This window comes from Gopherus flavomarginatus, chromosome 1 (genome assembly GCF_025201925.1).
Source record: "Gopherus flavomarginatus isolate rGopFla2 chromosome 1, rGopFla2.mat.asm, whole genome shotgun sequence".
Taxonomy (NCBI): Eukaryota; Metazoa; Chordata; order Testudines; family Testudinidae; genus Gopherus; species Gopherus flavomarginatus.
Window position 1 is genome coordinate 102,691,328 of NC_066617.1, and position 24,019 is coordinate 102,715,346.

The window sequence follows — 24,019 nt, forward strand, 5'->3', positions numbered from 1 at the left end:
TCTCAGAATGCAGCAAAACATCCCAGAGACAAATTCTGCTGCATTTCAGCTAAAAGACGTGATATTACATTTTGATACGTTAATGACACCAGGAAATTAGATATTATTTTATTATACTAAAAGTTGATAGTTGAATGGCATTAGAAATATTAGATGCTATTGGGTTTCCCTGAAACATACACACAATTTGTAATCAGCACCTGTGGGGCATGGGATGGGATTAATCCCAGAGTCAGTGGAGGAGTGAGGAAAAAGGACCACAGTAGACAGAGGAGTTGGCTGGCTCTGGTTATATCGCTGACACGGTAAGTACTGTTCAGTTCTTATCCTTTAGGGTGATTACTTGGTGACTCCTCTTTCTTCCCCCCTCTTACGGCGGCGCTTCCCTGTGCTACTCGGGGCTTTGCAGCCGCTCGCTGGTTTTAACGCTCTCTCTCAGGTGAGCTGCTTAGCGTACCAGATACTATAACAACACCCAGCTTGCGGTTTACAGCCCGCTGCCCTGCACAGAGTGGGGAGTGAAGCCCAGGCGGCGGCTGCTGGGACTAGCTTCCTACAGGGATCAGAAGGGGACTTTCCAGAGGGCAATGGAGGGAACCCCCCAGAAGCGAGTGCCTCCGCGGGGCACCTGGGTTGTGCGAACGCCTGGCTCCCAGGGCCCAGGTGTAGCCAACCCCTTCCCGAGGAGGGGGCGGGACTCTGCAGCAGGGGGCTGCTCCTGGTTGGGCCCTCGGCGCCTGTCAGTGGGCGGCGTGTCAGCGGGCTGGCCCCGCCTCGGCTCCGGCTGCTCTCAGCCCTTCGCTGCACAGACATGACACAGACACACAATCACTGCAGCTGCCGCTGAGCCCGGGGCGCGCGGCGGCGGGCAGCCTGGCACCGGGAGCCGCACCGCCAGAGGGGGCAGCCTGGCACCGGCCCCGCAGAGAGGCGGCAGCAGGGGCAGCCTGGCGCGGGGACCCGCAGGGGGCAGCCTGGCACCGGGAGCCGGAGAGAGCCGGCGGGGGCAGCCTGGCAGCAGCGGGACCCAGCCGGGCAGCGCGAGCAGGCACTGAGCGAGCCCGGGCGGAGCGTCGCGCCCGGCAGCCGCTGAGGCCGGGCCAGCAGCAGCGGGAGCGGCGCCGGAGGAGCCTTCCCAGCCCGGCTCCTCGCTGCCCGTGACCTTCCCGGGGCTCCCCGCCGCCTCCCAGGCCGGGGCAGGGCCTCCTCTCCCCGCGGAGCTTGGCTGCAGGCCGGATCGGAGCCCCCGCCTCCGGGTCCCGCTGGCCGCCGGGCAAGGCCTGTGCAGCGCGCATCGCCGCCGGGGACTGGCAAGGGGGGCGGCGGGCTGCATCCCAGGGCAGCATGGAGGAGCGGGCGGGCAGGCCCTGAAGAGCGAGCCGGCCAGGCAGGAGAGGAGGGACCCGTCGGCGCCGCGTCCCGGAGGGAGAGGGGATCCCCCTCCTGGCTGCTCCCGCGCCCCATGAAGAGCAGGGAAACCGGCGCCTCCCTTGCCTAGAGAGACCCCCCCGGAGCGCCGGGCTGCAGGGACTGAACGGTACCCGCCCCCCGCAGCAGAGGAGGAAAAGCTACATTGTGCTGGGGGCAGGAGCGGGGGCTGTGGCCGCTTCCTGCCCGCCCCTGTGGCCGCACCCGTCCCGAGGTGCAAGGAGCGAGCCCGGCATCCACCTTCTGCACAGCCCCCTGCGTCCCCGCAGCCGCGCCGAGAAGGTAAGGTGCTGAGCTGGGTCGCTGCTGCTGCTGCTTTAGAGACAAATGGGTTGTAAATGGGGAGGGGGAAGGAAATAGAAATCGGGGGTGTCTCATCACCTCTCCCGCCCCCTTCTCAAGCAAGCATGACGAATAAAGGCCGGGGGGTTATTGTTTTCGATCCTGGACTTCAATCAAATGTGGGGCCGACTAGATGCTCAAACCGGGATACCTTTCGGAAAGCGCATTCCAGGCACAGATCCCCCTCCCTTTGCCTTACCTCAAGAAAGGTTCCCTCATCTGGCTTAGCACTTAAGTCCGCTGGCCAAGATCTGAGAGAGGAGTTTTCTTGCATCAGCTCCTGGTAGGACTATTTTCATTTGTTGTCCCCTCTCCTCTCTCTTTTTCCTGTCTTGCCCCGAACTTACAAAAGTCAGAAAGGTGGCTGTTGCCAATTGTATTGTTGCACTTCTGTTTTTGGCAGGGAGGGTTTCTTTGAAGTCACAGGAGCCCACTAGTGGAGTTGGAGAAACAGGTGAGAGACTTTTGGGGGGTGGGGGAGGAGTTGGGGGAAGAGGGAAGAGTGTTGCAGGTGGGCTTTGAGTAAAACTTCTATTTAGGAAGAGTTTCTGTTGTATGTCAGTCTCTCCATAGCTCAGTATGCGTCTGTAAGAACTTTCTACACCTCAACTACTTTGCAAGGTAGACTTCAGTTTGGGGGGCTAGCAGGTAGACTGAGTGGGGCTCACAAAGTACAGCATTTGACTATAGGAAGTGGGGGCTGAGAGAGAGAAAAAAACATGCCTTTAGTGTATTAGACAAGGCAGATAATTCAATGTCTTTTTACTGTGCCATCAAATAGGTTAAAATATACATTCCTGTGTCCAGGAAGGTCACTTTAACACCTGAAGAAGAGATCTTTTTGGCTGGTTTGATATTGATTAAGTTCATTGTCAGCCTTGTCCACTTCTTCTGGAGGATCAATAGGCTTTAAACAACTTCCATCTATCTACATTTATTAAATAGTCATTTACTCCCGATAGACAATCTAGCAAAACAGGACCCTTTCTGTGAACAGATTCTGTCGTGCTTGTTAAGTCAGGGCTGAATGATTTCGGTTGGAACATTCTGATAGTGGGGGTGGATGCACCCCCACACACATACACAGCCCTGCTAGGTGTGTCACTTGGACAGATTTCTGCTGTTATCCCATGTCTGTGAATTGTCATTTAATTCATTAAACTGAACTCCCTAGGGAACACATAGCAATTTGCTGCCTCTGTGGAGGTAACCTGAAGTTTGATAATTTCTTCTGTAAGTGCTTTTAGAGAGAGTCCTATTTTGTGCTATGTACTCACAAGACCATCTGATTTGGTTAGTATGAAAGCAAGTTCACTCCCTGGTACAGCATCAAACCAAGCAATCTTCTTCTCTTCTTAGGAATTTCACCTGAATGCAGCGTCTTTCTTTTTCTATTTTGGAGGTGGGTTATTGCCAAAAAACAAATGGAGCCTTATTTTTCAGTCACACATTGTCACATTGGTGAGAATTAACCAATGGACCTGAAAAAGAGTCTGAACAGCTCTCATATGATTTCTATACTGATCTTACCTTTTGTGTGTAGAACTTGGCTTGTATAGCGTCTGTTTAAAATTGCTAGAGGAAAGTGTGTTTCTAGGGCTAAATGCCATTACTTTCCTATCAAAAGGTGTAGACTTTGAGAGAAATACCGGTAAAGTCAGATATCTCTAAATGTTGCAGCTGTCCTTGGATTCTGCATTGAAAAGGGGAAAGAATTGGGCTAGAACACAATCTGAAACAAAATACTGTATTAAAACCAGAGTTGGTAATTCCCAACAGGTCCACACTTTTTATTTAATGAAATCCTCTGGATACAGTTTAATTTTCTTCATACAACATTTATTATTGCATTTGCCCATAAAGAGGAATGGCAGAAAAATTGATAAATGGATAGAAAGGTTGCCTAGTTTTACTGTAGATTCTTTAAGCTCCTATGTGTCCTTTGCGTAAAAAAAAAAAAAAAAAGAGCTAGTTTTGTTACTACATGTGGATATACAGTTTAGTCAGTGAATTGCTGCACACATTTTTCAACATCCTACTGCAATAGTATACTAGGGGGACTAACTTTTTCTTTCTCTAATGGTGGAGGCACAAAAATTAATGTAATACAAACTAATACACATGAAGACCCCCAGCCCTCTCTCTTTAACACCATTAGGGTCCTACACTTGAAAGGAAAATCAGTATGTTTAAATGAAAGTGCTGAGTTCACAGCGGAAAAAATATTTTAACTAAACTCCAGTAGAGAAATGCTGGTTTCTGCTACAAATAAAACTAGGCTATTGAAGCATAGTTTATAAAGAACTCTACTGCAATCTTTTAGCCATTACCAAAATAAAAAAATGAGATTAAAAATCCACTGTTGGGCAGATGTCCTTATGAACTAGGCTTTTGAAGACTGAAAAATATAGATTGATACATCCAGGTTTTAAAATTCTCATTGCGCAGGCACCCTGGGACTGGAAATCCTAAACTGCAAAATCCCTGGCCTGCAAGGCATGTAAACACCTCACTGGCTGCATAATCACTGGTGGCTGATTAGATTGGTATTTTTAATCTCCCACTATGGCACAGGTTAACTTTCGTTCTGTCCCCTCTATAGTTAATGCTCAGAGTCTGTGCTGTGCTTTGCATCTCTGACGTAGGGCATTAGTAAGTACCCTCTTTAACTGATAGTTAAGAAGGAAGCATAATTTGCAGATATTATGGTACCAGTGTGGTTAGATATTTAACAAAATAGCTAATATGAGTATGGCAGCTCTGTGCTCCATTTGCACAAGACAGGTTGGATTTTGGTTTCGATTATACAACAGGATAGTGATTCTTTCAGGTTTTGGAGGCATTTGCACCAAGTTTGCTGGAAGGAGAATGAAGAGTAGTATTAAATAGCAATATGTCAGATAGCCTGTGCCAGCTATTGAGCTTACCTAAAAGTCCAGGTGTGGTCTCTAATAAACCACAGTATAGACAGAGCAATGGTGAATATCATCATCATCCCTCCCGTAATTGAATTGGTCGTTGGGGTACCATCACTGATGAGCAATCCAGCCATTTGTCTCCACCCCTGACAATTATGTGTCAGTGTTTGAGTCTCTGCGAAGTCCATTCCTATTCACTCTTTTATGTTGTCAGTCCATCTCTTCTTCTGTCAACCTCTTCTTTTCCCCTCTATTGTCCCTTAGAGGATGATCTTGGAAGGATGGATGATCTTGTTACATGGCCATACCACTTCAGCTTGCATTTCTTCACGGTCATCAGGAGGTGTTCATATGATTGGTGATGATATTGTGGACCTCTTCATTAGTGCATTGGATGATGATATTGTGGACCTCTTCATTAGTGATGTGGTCAAAGCAGGAGATGCTTGGGATTTTACAGAAGTATCTCATCTCTACTACCGGTATTTTTCTATTAAAGTTCTGCCATAAGGGTCCGTGTCTCACATGCATACAGAAAAATGGAGATGACCAATGCGTGCTGCAGTTTCAGTTTGGATTCCAGGGAGATGTTCTTATTCTTCCTAACTGGCTTTAGCTTTGCCTCTGCTGCTGTTGTTTGCGCAGTTCTTGCTTGTATTTCTGCCTTTGATCCTTCATCTGTGATGATTGCCCCTAAATACTTGAAATATTTCACTGTCTCAAGCTCTTGTCCACTGACAGTGATATGTGAGCTGATCCAGTCATGTTTGTTTGTCATCAGCTTGGTTTTCTCTGAAATGATTTCTGTGCTGTATTTTGTGGAGGTTTCAGCCAATCATTTCACAAGGAGAGGAATAGGAATGGGTAAAGTCATTGGTGATTGGAGAGAGAGGCGCATGACTAATGGAAGGAATAGACTGCCATTGCATGCGGACGTGAGGAGAGTGGGTGGAGTTTTGAACTAGTAATGTGAGGTTTGGTTTGCTAGAATCTAGAAACTTCTGGAAGGTGGTCAGGGCAGCTCAGTAAGATGGTTTTATATAAAGCTGTCTACAACTCATTTTTTCAGTCATCACATTATTGAATTCACTTGATAGAATGAGAAACAGCTATCTTTAGTATAAACTGCTGCTAATCAATACTGCAAATGGATGAATAATGTTAAGAAATTACTAGACATCAATATATGAATTTGCCTGACTCCACATATCTGAAGTTGAAGATAGTGGAAGAAAACAAGTCATTGGATGGATGTAAGTAAAGAAAAATGATCACTTTAGTGTTGCCAACTCCTGCATTATTTTCTGTTATTTTTGTTTTTTTTTAAATAGGTATATCTCCATATTTATGGAAGGGACCCTGAAAGGTCATTGAGTCCAGCCCTCTGCCTTCACTAGCAGGACTAAGTACTGATTTTGCACCCCAGGTCCCTAAGTGGCCCCCTCAAGGATTGAATTCCTAACCCTGGGTTTAGCAGGCCAATGCTCAAATCACTGAGCTATCCTCTGAAGCTCCAGTTCTTGGAGTCATGTAGTTATGTGAGAATCTCAGCCTTTTTTTTTTTTTTTTTTTTTTTTTTTAAGTTCCTGACCTCAGGGTTACAGAGAGCAGGTTAAAAACACGAACCCTAAAGGCTAATAACCAAAAGTCAAATCCAACATTTATTATTTTTAAAAATCCAACATTTATGCTTTTTTTTGGAACCTGACTCATGATTTTTGAAATACTTGGTGTTGGCAATACTGCTATTCTTCTACAGTAAAATGTAGACATTGTCACACATTTTTAGTAGAAAGAGAGCAAGGATTTGTGCTCATCTCAAAAAAAAATTAGATTTTCTGCACTTATTTGGATTCTTCAAGATCAAATGTGCCATTGAATTAAATACTTTTTTTAAAATTGAAGTGGACGAGTGGAACAATGATGAGTTTGAGGATCCTGCAAGGAAGAAACGTCTGATGCTGTCATTATCATTGAAATATTATAATTTAAATCCCTGTTCCAGACCTTCCCGTACCTCTTCAGGCAGCTATTCAACATCAGTTTCATTCAGGAGCAGACTGTGTTCATCTTCAACAACTACCCCAAAATGACATAGATCAATCAATGATTATGCCATAAAAATGAATGAAAGGCAGAGACTTGAACTTGATAAGAAAGTTGCAACCTTCTTTTATGCTGACAACATCACCTTCAGTGTTGCACAAAATGATCAATTTAGAGAAATGGTTGAAGCACTTAGCTTTGGACGTACTCCTTCAGAGACATTTAAACTCGCAGGCATACTAGTAGTTACTACAAATTTTCAGGAAAAACTGAAAGAATCCGCATTGACATTAAGTGCTTGTCTACACAGTTGAGCAATACACACTAGAAGGATGTGATTGCTAAAGTATGGCAACATATTGTGCATTAACTGGCCCATGTAGACATTACTGGCGTGAACTAAATGTTCTCTCATGAATGTTAATGTCGTGCATGTTAACACACTAAAAGGAACTTTTAGTTCGCACCAGCAGGGTCTACATGGATCAGTTGGTATGCAGCATGTTGATATGCTTTAGAAATCACACCTCTCTATCGCACATTGCCGTGGCATATAGACAAGCCCTAAGGCAAGACTGTTGGTCTTTTATGAACAATGACCTGATAATGGCTTCAAGAATTCATGTAGGAAAAGATTCCTCCTTACTTAATGGTATTGAGTCTACACCAAGCTGCCCAGGAAATGCAGAGAAAAGTATGATAATTAGGTCTTTGCCATTTGCTCTGACAGCAAAAATACATAATTTAAAAAAAAATGATCTTCTTGGGTGCAGTCATCTTAAACTTTTGAGGTTTGGGCATTCACTGTTCAAACTTCATTGAGAAAGATATAACGTGGACCTAAAGAATGTGATGCGATTTTTTTTTTTTTTTTTTTAAATTCATCCACAATCATACACACAGCTCAGGAATATGAGGGAGGAAGAGAGACAATGAAGCTGGCTTTAAGACACCATCCACACTCCCCATTCTTGGGGCTGGCCTGCCACTTGACTAGTTCCTTTTGTAAAGTAGAGCCGCCTCAGGGCTGCTGTGCTAAACTTTGGCTGTCAACAACAGTCTGGGGCTATTGTGGCTGATGGGGGTTGCCAGGATGCTCAGACACAGTGGCCAGGCCCTTTTCTCCCTGCCACACCCACTGTCTTGGGATCCATAAGTAGTGGAAATGGCTCCTATGCCTCCAGAAAATTCTGTCACACATGCAGAGTCCCCAGGAAACCAGATCAGCTGTCTTTCTAACTGCTTTAAGCTGCTGGGAGTGGGGGGAAGATCAAGTCCCGTGTTTCAACAACTTCATCCAACTACCATAGGAATGTTGAAATTTCCATTGAGCACAAGGAGGACAAATTAGAATGCGGCATCCATTTACATAAGCAGGGAGTCTAGAGAGTCGCTAAAGTTTCCAAAGCAACTGGAAGGGGATTTTTGGAGGGTCATGTGAGATTACAGGTTAATTACACTATTGTAACAGTCTCAGTGGAAAAATAGTGATCTAATTAAAACAAAGAACTGGAAACACACAAGGACAAAATCAAAAAGCTATACAGCGACTCTATGAAACCTTTCCATCAGTGATTCCACAGGACTGATCCCAGAAACATCAGGCATCATACAATAGGTTGAGCACAGAACTGGAAGAAGAGGTTGAAATGTCACTTGTAGAGTGTAGTCTTGTGGCATTTCAGATTAAAGATACAGATTTCTACCCCCAAATTATACATTAATGAAGAAGGTTGTGTTTCAAAGCAAATTTTCCTCTTTTTCCTTCAAAGGTCTCTCTCATGACAAGTCTGACGTGCTGAAGTTAGACTGTCTACTGGCTTTAGGTCTAATTTTTGCATGTTGTTCAATATATATTAAATGTGTTAATTTATTTTAAAAAATAATAAATGAAGAATGGGGGAAGCAGGAAGAGAAAGCAAAAGCTTTAACATTTTTATTTACTTACAGGGAACGTAAATGACACTATTGTGTTACTAGTGCATGAGAAACTGAAATTGACCAGGGTATTTCCTATGCAAAAGGAGTTCTTCTGGGGGGCAGAGACTGTTGTACAAACATCTTGTAAACAGTAGATAATAAAATGGGGCCCAATCTGGTTGATCCCTCTGTGTGCTACTAAGTAAGTAATCATAGAATCATATGATTGGAAGGGACCTCGAGAGGTCATCTAGTCCAGGCCCCTGCACTAGTTGGAGGACTAAGTATTAGCAGTAATAAAAATAACCACAGTAATAAAAGTGCAGAAAGTAAACCAGTAGTAAAAAAGGGTTTTAAAAAATTATTTGCACTTTTTTTAAAGTGTATGATATACTCTGCTTCCAAGATACTGAAAATGCCAAAAGAATAAGCTAGCGTTCTTACCTTTTAAATATCTGAAAGGAAATAAAATATTTAAAGTGCTTGGAGAAAAATATTTCCTTGCTCTTTTAAAGTTGTAACTTAATATTCTTTGTCAAAATAGTCTAGTTTAAGACACCAGAGAACTAAGTTGGCATAGACAGCTAGTAGCTGGTATAGAGATAGGCAGAAGTCACTGTAAATGAACATTAGGGGTCCCAGTCTCCAATGAGTTGTTTATACCTATGCAGAGTAGGTGTAAAATGCTTACAGGTTGGAATTCTCCATTCTCATTAGTGGTAGCATTTTAAACTTTCTTTGCACTGGGGTAAATGACTTTCTAAGGTGCAAAGCCTGAGAGAACAGATCTCTCAGATGTCCCTCATTTTGAGGGACGTCACTCATTTTAGTCCTAAAGTTTCCTATGTTCCATGCAGGTTTGGTTGCCCCCTTCACTGTTGTTGTAGAAAACTATTTATGTCAGAAATAAAAAATCCTAAGGCTAGAAAGAGAAAGTCACTGACATAAAAGGAATCAATGCCAGAGTACTTTAAGCTTCTAGCATGGGTAATTTTTTAAATTTGTTGTTGTTGCATTCTTTATTTTGAGTCTCTCCCACATTTGGTCTTGTCAGCTTGACAGTGGCAGATAACCGGCCCCTGAGTCTTCAAGTTATAGGCTGACTGTTCAAATGTTATGTGATTTAGGGAAAAAAAACATTTTGACTTTTCTGGTTGAAACAATGGAGTTGCAAATGTTACTGTAGTAAGTGGTTCTTCTTCGTTTATTTGCATTACAGTAGCACCTAGTGGCCGCAACTGAGAGACGAGTCCTAGGCCTGGTGTACACTGGGGAGGGAGGGGCGGGGGGAATTTAAGTTAACCAACTTCAGCTACACAAATAATGTAGCTGAAGTCGACATACTTAGATCTACTTACTGCGGTGTCTTCACTGAGGTAGGTGGACTGCTGACTCTCCCCCGTCAACTCCGCCTGCTCTTCTTGCTCTGCTGGAGTATCGGAGTTGATGGGAGAGTGCTCGGCGGTCGATTTATCATGTCTTCACTAGACGTGATAAATCAACCCCTGCTGGATCGATCATTCTGGAGGTAAGTGTAGAGATGCCCCTTGTGTGCTAGGCAGAGTACTAATATGAGAATGTAGGAACGGCCACACTGGGTCAGACCAAAAGTCCATCTAGCCCAGTATCCTGTCTTGTGACAGTGGCTGATGCCAGGTGCCCCAGAGGGAATGTACAGAACAGGCAATCATCAAGTGGTCCATCTCCTGTCTCCCATTCCCAGCTTCTGCCAAACAGAGGCTACGGAAACCATCCCTGCCTATCCTGGCTAATAGCCATTAATGGACTTATCCTCCATGAACTTACTTAATTCTTTTTTGAACCCTCTTATAGTCTTGGCCTTCATAACATCCCATGGCAAAGAATTCCAAAGGTTGACTGTGCATTGTGTGGAAAAAATACTTCCTTTTTTATTTGTTTTAAACCAACTGCCTATTAATTGAATTTAGTGACTCCTACTTCCTGTGTTATCAGAAGGAATAAATAACACTTCCTTATTTACTTACTCCACACCAGTCTTGATTTATAGATCTAGCTGTCATATCTATCTATCATATCCCCCTCTTAGTCATCTCTTTTCCAGGCTGAAAAGTCCCAGTCTTACTCATCTCTCCTCATAAACATAGGAAGAAACAGCTCCTGATTAGAGGCACTTAAAGTTTGCTGAGGTAGATGTGTATTGAGGCGGTTCAAAATGATATCTGTTACTGTTTGTATTTATTTTTATTTTTTTCAGTTGTGATTTTATTGTCATTTTGATCTTAAGTCATTTATAGACCACTAATTTATGTAATGGTAGATTTCTTAAATGTTGTGGAATAGTAATTAAGGCCAAGATCCGGCATTGTGATCCATTGGCAGAAAATGACACTCTGGTAGGCTGCATTGTAGGCTTGGCACTTAACTATGTATTTATTTGTATCAACTTTATATTTATATTTCAGTATTTTCAAGAAAATCTTAGAATAAATTGGTCAAAAAAATCTAGTGTTGCAGGATGAAGACAGATCCCACTGCATCTGTCCAGTGATGGTAATTTATGCAGGTGAAATGAATCTAACATGGCAGGTGCTGAGTTAACCATCCCATATGGCTGGCAATCCAGGTTCCCTTTTGTTTTCCTGTCCCCCCTTCCCCTCAGCTGTATGACACATGCATACAGTATCTGAATTCATCATATAACAACTTTCTGATCACTGAGGACTGGGTCCATAATGTCTCCTTTAAATCAAGAATGCAGCTCTAACTTGCTGGTGAAAATTTAGGCTTTGGACAGAACAGCAGTGTTCTGGCAAGACACAGATAATGTTGCTAGGAAGAGAAACACTTAGAGGAGCGGGTTATAACACTGATTTCAGCCATTGCAGAGAGAATCCATTCTCTTATTTTCATGGTAGTGCATAGTCTGAGGTTCTTATTAGACTCACTGCTGCTCCTAAATAAGCAGATTGTCACAATGTAAGGAAATACCTTCTTCCATCTTCAGTTAGTTATTCCTCTGCGATATAGACCTACTCACTGTGATTCATGAACTTGTCATTGATTGCAGCTCACTCTGCATGGAGATGACTGTGAAACTTCTAGCTAGTGCAAACAACATGCTTTCTAAGATATGCAAATCAAAGTGAGTTCATCATGCCAGTGCTCCTCATGCTCCACTGGCTTCCAGTTCCTATCTGGATTTAATTCAGGTTCCTGATCATTTTGCTCAAAGTGCCACTGCTTGATCCGAAGTCGGTGAGAATATTTACACTGACTTCAATGGGCTTTGGAGCAGACCCTTAATTGTCTGGATCTTAAATATCTTGTTGTGGCATCAGTTTCAGCCACTGCTTATGCTTAGTAGTAACTTCTTCTGTAAGTAGTCTTACTGAAGTCAATGCAGTTAATCATGGAATGAGGTACTATCCATTATAAGGATGGCAGAATCTTCCTCTTAGACCAGAACTGAGCTCAACTGCGATGTTTGACCTACGGAGAATAGGGTGAAATTCTGGGGGCAAAGAGCTCTCAGTGGAGGGTCTCCAGCATAGAACTACTCTATTACCAGAGCCCATGATGAGCCTGAACCTGGTCCACTGGACAGCATGCTGCATGACGCATTGTTCTGCACTGTGACTAATGAGCAACGGAGCATCCTAGATAAAGAAGAGAATTGAAATCAAGGCGAGCACGTAATGGACAAACTTGTGCAAATCACAGTTTTGTATCTAATGCCCTGTTGCTACCAGTGATGGGTGCTTTTAGAAATTCTTAAGGTAGTGACGGATGGCAAAGGAAATGGTCCTTCATTCTGAACAGATTGCTGATGTTAAAGCTTTACTTATTGTAGAGGGGATGGGGTGTGGCTGGGTGCCTGGGATGGACCACACTGAAAATGCCACACTCAGGGCAGACTGCAAGAAATAGGGCAGGCAATCCTCAATAACTGGTGGTTTCCTCTATATAATTAAATTCACCAAACCAGTAATAAAAAATGCTTCTGCAACACCTCACTGGTTAACTAGAAGCCAAACGCTGTCTCCTCTAGGCATTCCAGCCCTTGACTTCTATCCAGACAATCAAGTCTAATATAGTGAGGGGTTATTGAAAACCCATTTCGCCATGTGTGAGGTTCTTTCTAATCCCAAAGGACCAAACACATATCTCGAGGTCAGTATGAATCTCAGATCTTACCCAAATATCATGCTGTCAGCCAATCCTTAGTAAACTAGTTAAAGATTTAATAAAGAAAAGAATGGTTAAGGAATCATATGCATACAAATGATTGCAAAGTCCTTATGTCAGGTTTGTAGAGTGATGGAATAAACTGCTGGTTTGCAAAAGTCTCGCTGGAATCACTCAAACAGATTAGGGGTCATCAGTCCTTGTTCAAAGCTTCCTTGTTAGAAATCCAGTCCAGAGAAATGAAACAGGAAATGAAGACAAAATGGAGATGTTTCAGGGGTCTTTTATATTCTCTGCCATGTGCATGGAATTTTACAGTCTCAAACAAAGCCCACAGCCCCTGTTTGTGGACAGTTACTGGCCCAAGATGGAGTCCAAGGTCACATGAGCATATCACATGTCCTTACATGATTTGTTGACTCACAGGAGGTGGCCAAAGGCCCCTCGCTGTCTGAGGCATCCTCAGGGAGAGCTATCTGGATGGGATGAGTTTTTTCAATGGTCCATGGTGAGATTGGAGAATCCTTAATGGACCATGCACATATAGCTGTCTAGCCTTGCTGTCTAGCCTTGATGTAAAATCTATCTGGTGGATGTCACCCAGGAATGCAACACGTGTGTAAGATCCAAATACATAGCCAATATTTGTAACTTCAGATACAAAGATGATACATGCATATAAACAGGATAATCATATTTAGCAAATCATAACTTTTCTATTGACACCTTATATAACATACATGGTATAAGATTTATGGAAATTGTGTAACAGTGGTAACAACAGTGACATAATGGTTACCTTTCCTATACACAGCATCACAGGGGGATGGAGTTTAAAATGTATGAATGAAATTTGCCTATTTTTCTTCTCTGATTACATTTTTCCACTCACGAAAATGGGGCTGATTACTGTGCTTTTAGTGTGACTCAGGTGTGGTGCAAGCCAGAGTTTGAGCCAGTGCTCCTTAGTAACAACATATACTGTAGTATTTTCTGTTTTAATACACTCTGTCTTGAGCAGAACTCATTTCCACTGGAGTCCGAAGAGTGGGAATAAAACCCAAGTCTCCAAAGTGAAACAACAGTATGCATTAATCCGGTTGGCTACCAAGATCTACTTTTTCTCCCACTTGAATCTTCCCCCTAAAAATGACAATCTTTTTCCCATGGCATTTTAATTAATGTTAGTAAAGTGCTTTGAAGATGAAATGCTTTAGATAAGTACTAAGTGCTATGATGGTTTTCATTTGAGAGTACTTTTGATTAAAGAGGCTCCTGTAATGGTTTGTACTTGGTGGGGGACAATGGGACTGTGATGACTTCAAGTGTGTTTGACGTGGTTATTTTTGTTTGGCAAAGCACAGATGTAGGCATGTGAGGTGTCATTGCAATCTGTGGCTCAGGAATAGCTTTCTGATGCAGATGAGCATCTGTATTCTGGAAGCTTGCTCCATGGAGGCCTCTCTTGGAAGTGAATCCTGAGATTACTTTTTATGTCTTGAATATTCTATGCAGAACATCCAGCGTGAGTGGTGTATGTGTGTTAACATGTCTCTGACAGCAGCTGTGAAGGTCCAAGCTTCTCTCATGCTTACAGCTTTGTTTTTTCCTCCCTCCCTCTCCATATCTGCATGAGACCAATTGACTAACAACTGAGATTCTCTGGAATTCTTATAGTTTTGCATCAGAAAATGCTGGGGATCCAAAAAGCAGAGAATCTCCTTCCTTGCTTGACTTAGTTTGTGTAAAAATACCTTCCTTTAAGACTACAGACAGGAAGACAAAGACACAAGGTTCTGATTAAAACACTGGCGTGTTGTCCCATACTCTGCATGTAATATAAATCAAGAACCAATTCAGTGTTGGTTAGAAAAATTTGCTTCATAATTGAGTTTGGAATACGACATGGAGAAAAGGCTGACTTCTTTTTATTCCAAGCCCGATGAACTGTTCTTGATAGAGGATCAATAAAACGTGACATAGGGCCAACTTTTTAGAAATATAACAATTTATAACATTATCTCAGGCATATTCCAGGGCATGAGGCCCCAATCTAGGGTCCATGGGAATCAGTGGCAAGACTCTCTCATTGACTTGAGCTTTGGATCAGAACTTTAATGCTAGTCTGCACTGGCAACATTAAAGCGCTACTGTGGCAGCGCTTTAACGTGGCTTGTGTAGTCGTGGCAGAGAGTTCTAAAAAACCCACCTCCACGAGGGGCATAGTTATTAGCGCTGGTAGCATGGCTTCCAGCCCTGGTGAACTGTCTACACTAGCACATTACAGTACTGAAACTTGCTACGCTCAAGGGGATGTTTTTTTCACTCCCTGTCAGAGAGAAAGTTGCAGGGCTGTAAAGTGCCAGTGTAGACAAGCCCTTAGTGTCTGATCCTGAAAGGTTTTTAGGATAAATAACTTCTTTTGTGTGGTCAGTGGCACTCATTGCCTCTCAAGATCCTTTGATAACAATTGTGTGGTTTTTTTTTTTTTATTTTTTTTAATTCATCTCTGAGTTTTCTTGGTGGTTGTCCTGAGAGAGGGTTACTTATCTCACAAGACAAATTGGTCCTGAGGCATTATCGTAATAAACGTGATTAATAATAATATAGGGTACCTATATGCTTGAATTCAGTGTTCAACAACTTCACATAGTGAGAAGCACATCACAGCATGTGCAAATGTGCAAGTTATACTTTAAATGAAATAGCTTAATTACTGCATGGCAATGCTAGAGTTGGCAACAATCTTGCTGAAAAATTCCTTAATTTGAAGCAGAAATCTAATGCTGGAGATTTAAAACCATTTCCTTCCTGCTTACTATTCAGAAAATACTGGCTTTAGCATTCAGATTTCCCTCCCTCCCCATTTTAATCACTAAACAGTTAGTTTAATATGCAAGTTCTTATAACAGTGGTTTATGATCTCTAGGTTAGAAGCAGTATTTCTGATTTAAAAAAAAAAGATGGTTACTTCATTTTTTTTTTAATTTTGTGCATCACAATATCTTCTGAAAACTGTTCTTTGAGATCAGGGAGATCTTGTTTATCATGTTGTCTGCGGTTTATAAAAAGAGGTTGAGAGGAATGCACTACTTTAATGGCAATGTGGTGAAACCTTCTAAAAGTTTGCTTTTGGGGCTCAGTGTAATACTTTATTTCCTCTAGAGTCCATGGTTAAGATCCTAAGGCTATGTCTACAATGGCAACTGAACGACAAAACTTTTGTCTTTCAGAGGTGTTAACCACCCCCCCTCCCCATAACAAGTGCCGGTGTGAACAGCGCTTTGTCGGCAGGAGCGCTCTCTTGTCAACAAAGCTAACATCACTCATTGTGGGTGAAAGTTTTTTGTCGACAGGAGAGCCAACAAACAGCGGTTACACTGCGTGACTTTTAGTGGCACGGCTGTAGTGACATGGAAGCTGTGTACTGTAGACATAGTCCAAGTAAATTTAGGCTCTCTAATCAACCCTAGTTTGCATTTTGGACCCGATTGTGGAGTGGTTACACACCTTGTGTAGCATTTACATTTAAACAATGGGGACTACTTGAGAGAGTCACTACTCCCTCTGAGATGGACAGAATTGCTGTGCTGTGACCACTGCTTATTACACTTCCCCTAATCTTGTCACTGTTGTCTTGTGCTCCCCAGTCTGCCTTATTCTTCTGTGGTTTCTTGTCCGACATGATAGACCGAAAGCTTCTTGCAGCAATAACTGTCTTTTTGGTTTGTGTTTTTACAGCACCTTGCATGACGGGTCCATGATCTCTGATTTGGGGCCTGTAGGGATTACAGTAATACAAAACAAACCAAAGCAACTAATAAAGCATTAGACAGTTTGACAAGACTGGCAGGACTCGTTTAAAAATTGAGCTGTTATCACTAAGGTTATTGTATGCATCTTTAAAGCAAACCCAAAGCCTTGCCATACAAATTAAAGAGTTTATGTGCTTGCCATCCAGAATTACAGAGGAACAGTAGGCTATTGGTGGCATTTGGTAATAATGGCTACAGTATTAAAATAAAGATGGAAAACTAACAACTAATGGGTGGGGAGGGGCAAAACAAACTCTGTAATCCTCTGGAACAATGTCTTTAGTCTAAACAACTTGTTCCTGTGATTTGTTACTTAATGCACTTATTTTTATTTGTTCCCTTCAGCAGAGAGCTCTGTCACTGAAGAGATTTGATAATAGCCTGGTGTAAGGTTCTTGGGAGGCTACGGGCCTACCCAGGGTGCTCTGCAAGAACGAGGCCCACACACACTGTGAGTGAGGTATTGGCTTTAATGAAGGTAAAGTGACATACCTGCAGTGGGGACTCCTGGCTTTGCTGTCACGGAGGCGGGGAACCCAGCGCACCGAAGCTCAGCCTGGTGTGGAGTCCAAGGGCGGGACCGGGACCATGCAGCTGTATATACAGAATACAAACGCAACTCATACATAAGCAAATAGGGATTTTCCACAGGCTGTGTCCGCCCCTTGGCCAAAGGCCATGGACTTTCCACAGGCGGTGTTTGCCCTTTGGCCGAGGGCCATTCAAACTGGTCCTAACCAGTTAGAAGCGGATTATAACTGGCGTGCCGTGTCCTACAGTGACCGGCCGCCGAGAAAGCAGAACTACCCTAGCTAGGCCGTAACACAGTCTTCCGCGGTTCCCTACATTCCTCCCCTCGCTTTCTCGAGTGATGCCAGCGACCATGCGGACCCCGAGGGGATAGGTGTGGCGCACCGGGGACAACAACTTCGGCCACACATACAACACACATATAAACTTAATAAACAAAGGAGGCCAAGACAAAGGCCCTGCAACAAGTGTGCAGCCCAACCATGTAAGGAGGTGAGACAGGACCAGAGCCATGAATCCCCCTGCTGCTGGCGAATGCCCTCTGCCAGATGGCGAAGGCACTCCAAAGCGGCCTCTACAGAGGGCCGGCATCAGGAACATTAAAGCAGCACATACAGGCAAAATCCTGGCAAGGTTGGCCGTGCCGAAGTAATAAATAATCAACGGCCAACCTATTCTCTAACATTCCCTGGCGTACTTCCCCAAGCTCTTGCGTGAGCAATGCAAGAACTGTAAAGGTTAAATTAATGGCATTGGCCACAGTACAGGCAAGGTGTGCCACTGCATGATAATTATGCGCCATCAGACCCGGTATGCCCACTAGGGAAAACGCAAGGGCTGCAGCTTCTGTCTCGGAGAAGAGGGTCACCTTAGCCTTACAGGTGGAATCGAGAAGGATGGCTTCTCGCTGGTGGCGGGCGAAATCCACTGGGGGATGTGGAAACAAAAAGGGAGCCATGCGGCCGAGGGCACAGGGGCCCCCGGAACTATTGGCAGGGGCATAGGTGTAAGCGACCCTGCCACATAACAAGAACCACCCCACAGGCAATTTTATATATCCATAAGCAAAGGAGACATTACTCTTGCTTTGACAAGATAACTCCCCATTGGTATGGTCTATCGCCACACGGGTGGCATTTACAAAATACACACAAACAACGGCAGTGGTAACATTAGCAAGATGAAAAGAATACATGGCTGTATCTAAAGCATACTGGGCGGGGCCCAAAGTGTACAAATCCCCATACGTCATAGTTTTCGCAATTATCTTTAACAGGGAAAACTCCTGCAACGAGGCCGGGGCTGCACAAACGCCAATAAAACGGGTTTCCATAAGGGTGCCCACAGCATATATACGGGGAAGGCAAAAAGACGTAGCATTAACTGCAGTTTGGGCGAGTACCACCCATGCATTTACCGGGGAGGCGGCAGCCCCCTGGGCAGTAGCTCCCCTCACAAGGAGCGCTGCGATAAGCGGGAGAGCGAGGCCATACGGGGGTAGTCCTCTCCCTCTGGTAGCAAGAAGGCCCATCCTTCCCCAGTGGCCAGAACCATGGCAGCCTGCGGCTCTCGCTGTGGCACCGTCCACCAGACGTTCGTTAGTACATGCCATTCCGTCTCACTTGGGACACGGTGTGCCAAACCAGGGATGGCCGAATGCAAAAAGGCCGTACTGCATGTCCACCGAACGGCCTCGTAGGACATTGATGCCCAGTATGTATTCCCCTATGGCAGCTGCCAGGATCGTGGCCCGGAACTGGGGGGCCTTCCCCAGGGTCAAGGTGACTGTGACCTCATACGCCGGGGTCTCAGCTCCTCCAAGGCCTTTTACCAGGGTAGCTCGGCCCTGGGTCTGCGCAGAATGTAAGATCGTGACTTCGGCACCTGTATCGAGTAGCGCCAAGACGATGCACCCCTCCCCTCAGGCAGCGGATTACTAGGGGTACGTAGGGGCATTGGTCCCCCGCCTCCCTCCCACATGTGGCTGTGGCCACACAAGGAACGGAGGACCCGCCACGCCTTCAGTAGGGGCGCGGCAATTGCCATTCAGCGGGTGGGGCGGAGGGCTCTGCTGGTTTACTTTGTTCCACGCCCCTTTCCCCTTCATCCCCAGTACTTCGTTTAGAGGCGGGTAGCTGCATCCACCGCTTATACAAATCTGCGGTTGGCTTCCCCTTGATTTCCTCTTGAGGGACACCAGCCTGCAAGAGATCTAACCACAAAGTCTTCCGGTCACCCGCAGCTCCCCCTTCTCTTGTCTCCCGCCGGCCTGTCCCCTGCCCTGCTGCCCTTTGGCGGCTTGGATGGCCCTGGGCCGTGCCCCTGCCAGGGCGGTCTCCAATTGCATAAGGGTGGCAGCCAGGTCTCCGACATGCCCATCCGCTGCCATAACAACCGCGAGAAGCGAGGGCTCCAGCTCGTCTGGGGCCAAGCGCAGGAGGGTGGCCTTAATGGACTTCGTGACCGGTATGTCATCTGGCCCGTCCATGCCACCTGTCTACGGCCCAGGCCATCCCCAACTGCCGAAGTGTCTGTACCCCTTTGGCGATAGTGTTCCAGGGGCCTGCCTGTGCCTCCAATTCCCCCACTGATGGTTAGGCTGTGCTTACCGCCGTTGCCAACCAGCGATACAGGGAGGGCGACTCGGCGTTCCCCCCCTGGGTTGCGGGGGGTTGGACAGTTGCGCACGTACCTGGGAATCTTGTGATAGGACACCCAACTGTTGCAGTTCATACCGGAGGAGCATGACCGTATTGTCCGCATTGTCCCAGGCTCTGACCGGCCAGCGCAGGACGCCTTCCCCGGGCTCCTGGCGAAACGTCTTTACGATCTCCTGCAATTCACTTGTTTTGAAGGTCTGAACGACCTCTGGTTGCAGATGGCCGCCCTCTGCTCGTAGCTCTCTCACAGGGTGGGCGTGTGCCACCGCAGATCTCGGTTCCTCCTCCAAGGAGGAGGACGAACGCCAAATGTTACCGTCCTAGGCCTCGGGGTCCCAAAAGGGGGCGGCGGTCACCGCATGTACCTGTGCCGTAGTCACCGGCCGCCGCCCGAGTCTGAGACGACGTTTATTAGCAACCCGGGCCACCAATACCTCACACGGTCTTGTCAACTCCTGGGCGCGCTCCGCCTGGGAGGTGATGACCTCCTGGGCCACGGGACGGGCCTCCGCCTGGGCCGTGCACTCCAGCGTCTTTCCCTCCAGGGCCCGCTGTAAGCGGAGCACCTCATCCTGGGCCCAGAGAAAGGTTAGGAGGAGCACCCTAGCTCCCCCATTGCTCGCCGTTCCGTCCAAGAACGCCGGTTCGCCCGCAGCCGCTGTAAGCCCTCTGTCAGCTGTGTGGGGGTAACTCCAGCCACCTGCTGGAATTCCTGCCAATCGGCCAGGGCAGTCCACCTGGCCAGAACCCGTGCTACCAGCCCCCAGCACTCTGTCTGGGGCCACCCGGGTATGCGCTGTAGGGACAGCAACGGCTTCTCTACTTCCCCTACCTTTGGCCAAAACGGCATCGTCTCCCAGAGCACCCTGCTCACTGCGCCAAATGTAAGGTTCTTGGGAGGCTATGGGCCTACCCAGGGTGCTCTGCAACAACAAGGCCCACACACACTGTGAGTTATTGGCTTTAATGAAGGTAAAGTGACACACCCTCAACGGGGACTCCTGGCGTTGCTGTCACGGAGGCGGGGAACCCAGTGCACCGAAGCTCGGCCTGGTATGGAGTCCAAGAGCGGAACCGGGACCATGCAGCTATATATACAGAATACAAACACAACTCATACATAAGCAAATAGGGACTTTCCACAGGCTGTGTCCGACCCTTGGCCAAAGGCCAGGGACTTTCCACAGGCGGTGTTTGCCCTTTGGCCGAGGGCCATTCAAACTGGTCCTAACCAGTTAGAAGCGGATTATAACTGGCGTGCCATGTCCTACAGTGACCGGCCGCCGAGGAAGTGGAACTACCCTAGCTAGGCCGTAACACAGTCTTCCGTGGTTCCCTACACCTGGCTAGTATATTAGTAGCCCTTTATACTCCTATAATAAAACAACAACATTTTGACCACTTACAGATTCTGCTGGGTTCAAGTCATTTTCATTTGCTGCATTTCACCTCTGATCTCACCTTCAGTAAATGAGATTACATAGAACTAGATAAGGACTTTGTTCAGTTCCCTCCCATGAAACCACAAGGGACCAGATATTTAAGTGGGACGGTGATGTTCCCCCCCCCCCCCGCCCCACCCTTCTACAGCTGGATTGGAACAGTGGAGAGGTATTTGTGTATTGCACATACATTAGAGGTTTTTGTAGTTTGCATGTGTTATTCCTTCAGCAGCATTTGCCACTTGGATGGCTATAACCAATAAAAATTCAAAATGAGAGAAACATCACCTAAAAGGAGGAGGAAGTTGGAAATTATATTGGATTCATTTCTTTAATATGTACAAAATTTTCTGTAACCTGAGTTTCACAATTCAGTATTTCTGATATCGCTGACTTACATCAATAAACAGTGCAATGATAATGTCTATAGAGGCAAATTTTAAGATGTTAAATGAATAACTTATTCTGGTAACTTATACTTGAGGCTCTGGAGAGAGCATACACTGTAATGATCTAACAGATACTGTGTGAGGAGTATTTGTGGATTAGGGATAATGAGAAGTTGGGGTGTTGCTTATCTCATTTTGATACATTTAAGAGAGAGTGTTGACTTGGGAGGGATTGTTTCTTTGGTGCATTCTAGAAGAAAGCATTAAGTTTTGGGGGTGTTTCCTCCCCCAACCCTCTCCCTTTTCCCTTTGTGACTGCATCTTCTTACTAAATTAAAATGTCTTTTTTTAGCCATTACCTTATAATGGAAAAAGACACTTGTTCTAGAGTTAGTCTTTTATGTCTTTTAAACTGAGTTGACTCCCCTACTGTGACTTCAATAATGCATCATTTCAGAGGTTCAAAGGATTTAATGTGTTTCTGGTAGATCTGTGAGTCTCAGTTAGATGGTTAAAAGTAAAATAACTATAACAGGGGATGCAAAGAGCTGTCCCCTGCCAGCTTCATTTCTACCCTCACCCACCCCCCTCCGCCTAAATGTTCAAAGGCATCTGCTCCTTGCCTCTTCTTTCCTAGGTGCTGTGTGTGCATGCATATTGATAAACACTTTATGAACAAAGGTCCTTGGAAAACCATGAGACACAGTTACTATGATGAGACAGGCAAGCAGTTCTGCCTCTATGACAGAGGTTCTCAAACTGTGGTCCACTGCTCCATTCAGGTAGTCCGTGGAGAGTTCCCTATAAGGTGCGCACCTGGGCTGCCGCACACGAGAGAATGAAAGGTCACCCACCTAATTAGTGGTGCTGAGCAGGCATGGCTGCTCCACTAATTAAATTCCTGGACCCTGGAGAAGACGCACATGTAAATGGTGGCCTCGGGGGGGGGGGGGGTGAGGAGAAATAGGGGGTACGTGGGAGGAGGCAGTGGGGTAAGAAGAGGGAGTGGGGGGGGAATTTGGGATGTGCAGGGCTGCAGTGGCTGGAGAAAGAGGTGACTTTTCCTGGCTGCTGGGGAAAGAGAGGCCCTCCTTCCCAGCCTCAGCTCTGTGATTGCTGCAGTGCGGGAGAGAGGGAGAGACCCTTTTCCTTCCCAGCCCAGCTTGGAGGCTGCTGTGGTGGGGGGGGGGGGAGGGCGCATCCATTGCATTAGAAAGGCAAGACTACTGATATTAAAATATGAGTTGTGTGCTTTTTATTTGTAGAACAAAAAAAGTTTGTAAAGTTGTGTTTTTTTTATATAGCACTTTTATCCAAAGCGCTTTACAATAGTTAGCTAACATTACAAACAACATTTGAAAAGACCATTAATTGGTCTGCTGAGACTCGCAGCAATTTTCAAGTGGTCCGTGGAAAAAAAAAGTTTGAGAACTACTGCTCTATGATGCAAGTAGCTGGTTGGTGAGGATAATTCTGGAGCAAATGAAAATGATACTACTGCAAATGTAACTGTCTTCTGTAGCTCTGCTGAATTATAACATCCTATAAATGTCTCTTTTCAGTTACTTTCTCCAAACCCCACCCCCCCCAACACAGCAACAGTTTTTGTTGAAATTTTCCATACCACTCAAAAGTTACTTCAAAACACAGCTGAATGGATTTTTATCTGAACATGGTGAGGAAGGAGGTGAGGGCAGAGTATTTTTCAGCGAAGACTTTTTTTGGAGGCTGTTCATGCTATGATAACGCAAATGGCTTTATTTTTGAAGTTTCAAACATGGTATATATGCCATTCTGAATGAGGACTTCAGTTTTTCCCATTATCTGGAGGAAAGATTGGTGGTTTAAGAAAGTTAGTAATTTTAAAACTCTGTTCTGAGTATGCATATTGAATTTTCTTCTTCATTTTCAGAAGCAGGTACCTCTGTGCAGTGCTCCAGTTTTGCAGATAGATTATACTTAAAAGACCTACACTGTCTACTCAATTTGAGCCTTGTGGCACAAGGGGACTTCAGACATTGTGTTTAGAATGACAACAGTATTGGGTAATGTAGGTACAACGTGGTTCTCTCCTAACTCTGATACAAACCCTGTTCCAGTTTGTAGTATAGATAGAACATAAGTGGCCTGGTTATGAAGCTCTATTATGATCCCGCACCCAGTGTGATGTAACTGGGTTCCCTGACATGGCTGTATGTCTAGAGTAAGTAAGGTTTTAATACCCATGCAGCAGGTTTCTGTGCCTGGAGATCCAGACTAACATTGAAGTATGAGAGTCAATGGTTATTAAAATGAAAATTATAGGTGCTAATTCTGTGCATTAAGTGCTTATTTGACTACCAGTACCTGTAATTTAAAACC

The 24,019-nt window shown here is 45.2% G+C and overlaps 1 protein-coding gene across 2 annotated transcripts in view; it reads left to right on the plus strand.

Annotated features, from left to right (window-relative positions):
- The first annotated feature begins 1,381 nt into the window (after positions 1 to 1,381).
- The window catches only part of LARGE1 (LARGE xylosyl- and glucuronyltransferase 1), a 398,517-nt gene continuing 375,879 nt past the window's right edge, over positions 1,382 to 24,019 (plus strand). The window contains exon 1 of one of the 2 annotated variants that reach the window (XM_050926400.1): positions 1,382 to 1,710. The gene's annotated coding sequence lies outside the window, so the exon portion shown is untranslated. Of the gene's footprint in view, positions 1,711 to 1,806; positions 2,054 to 24,019 lie in introns of those variants that run through there. The other variant, XM_050926391.1, reaches the window with a different exon arrangement.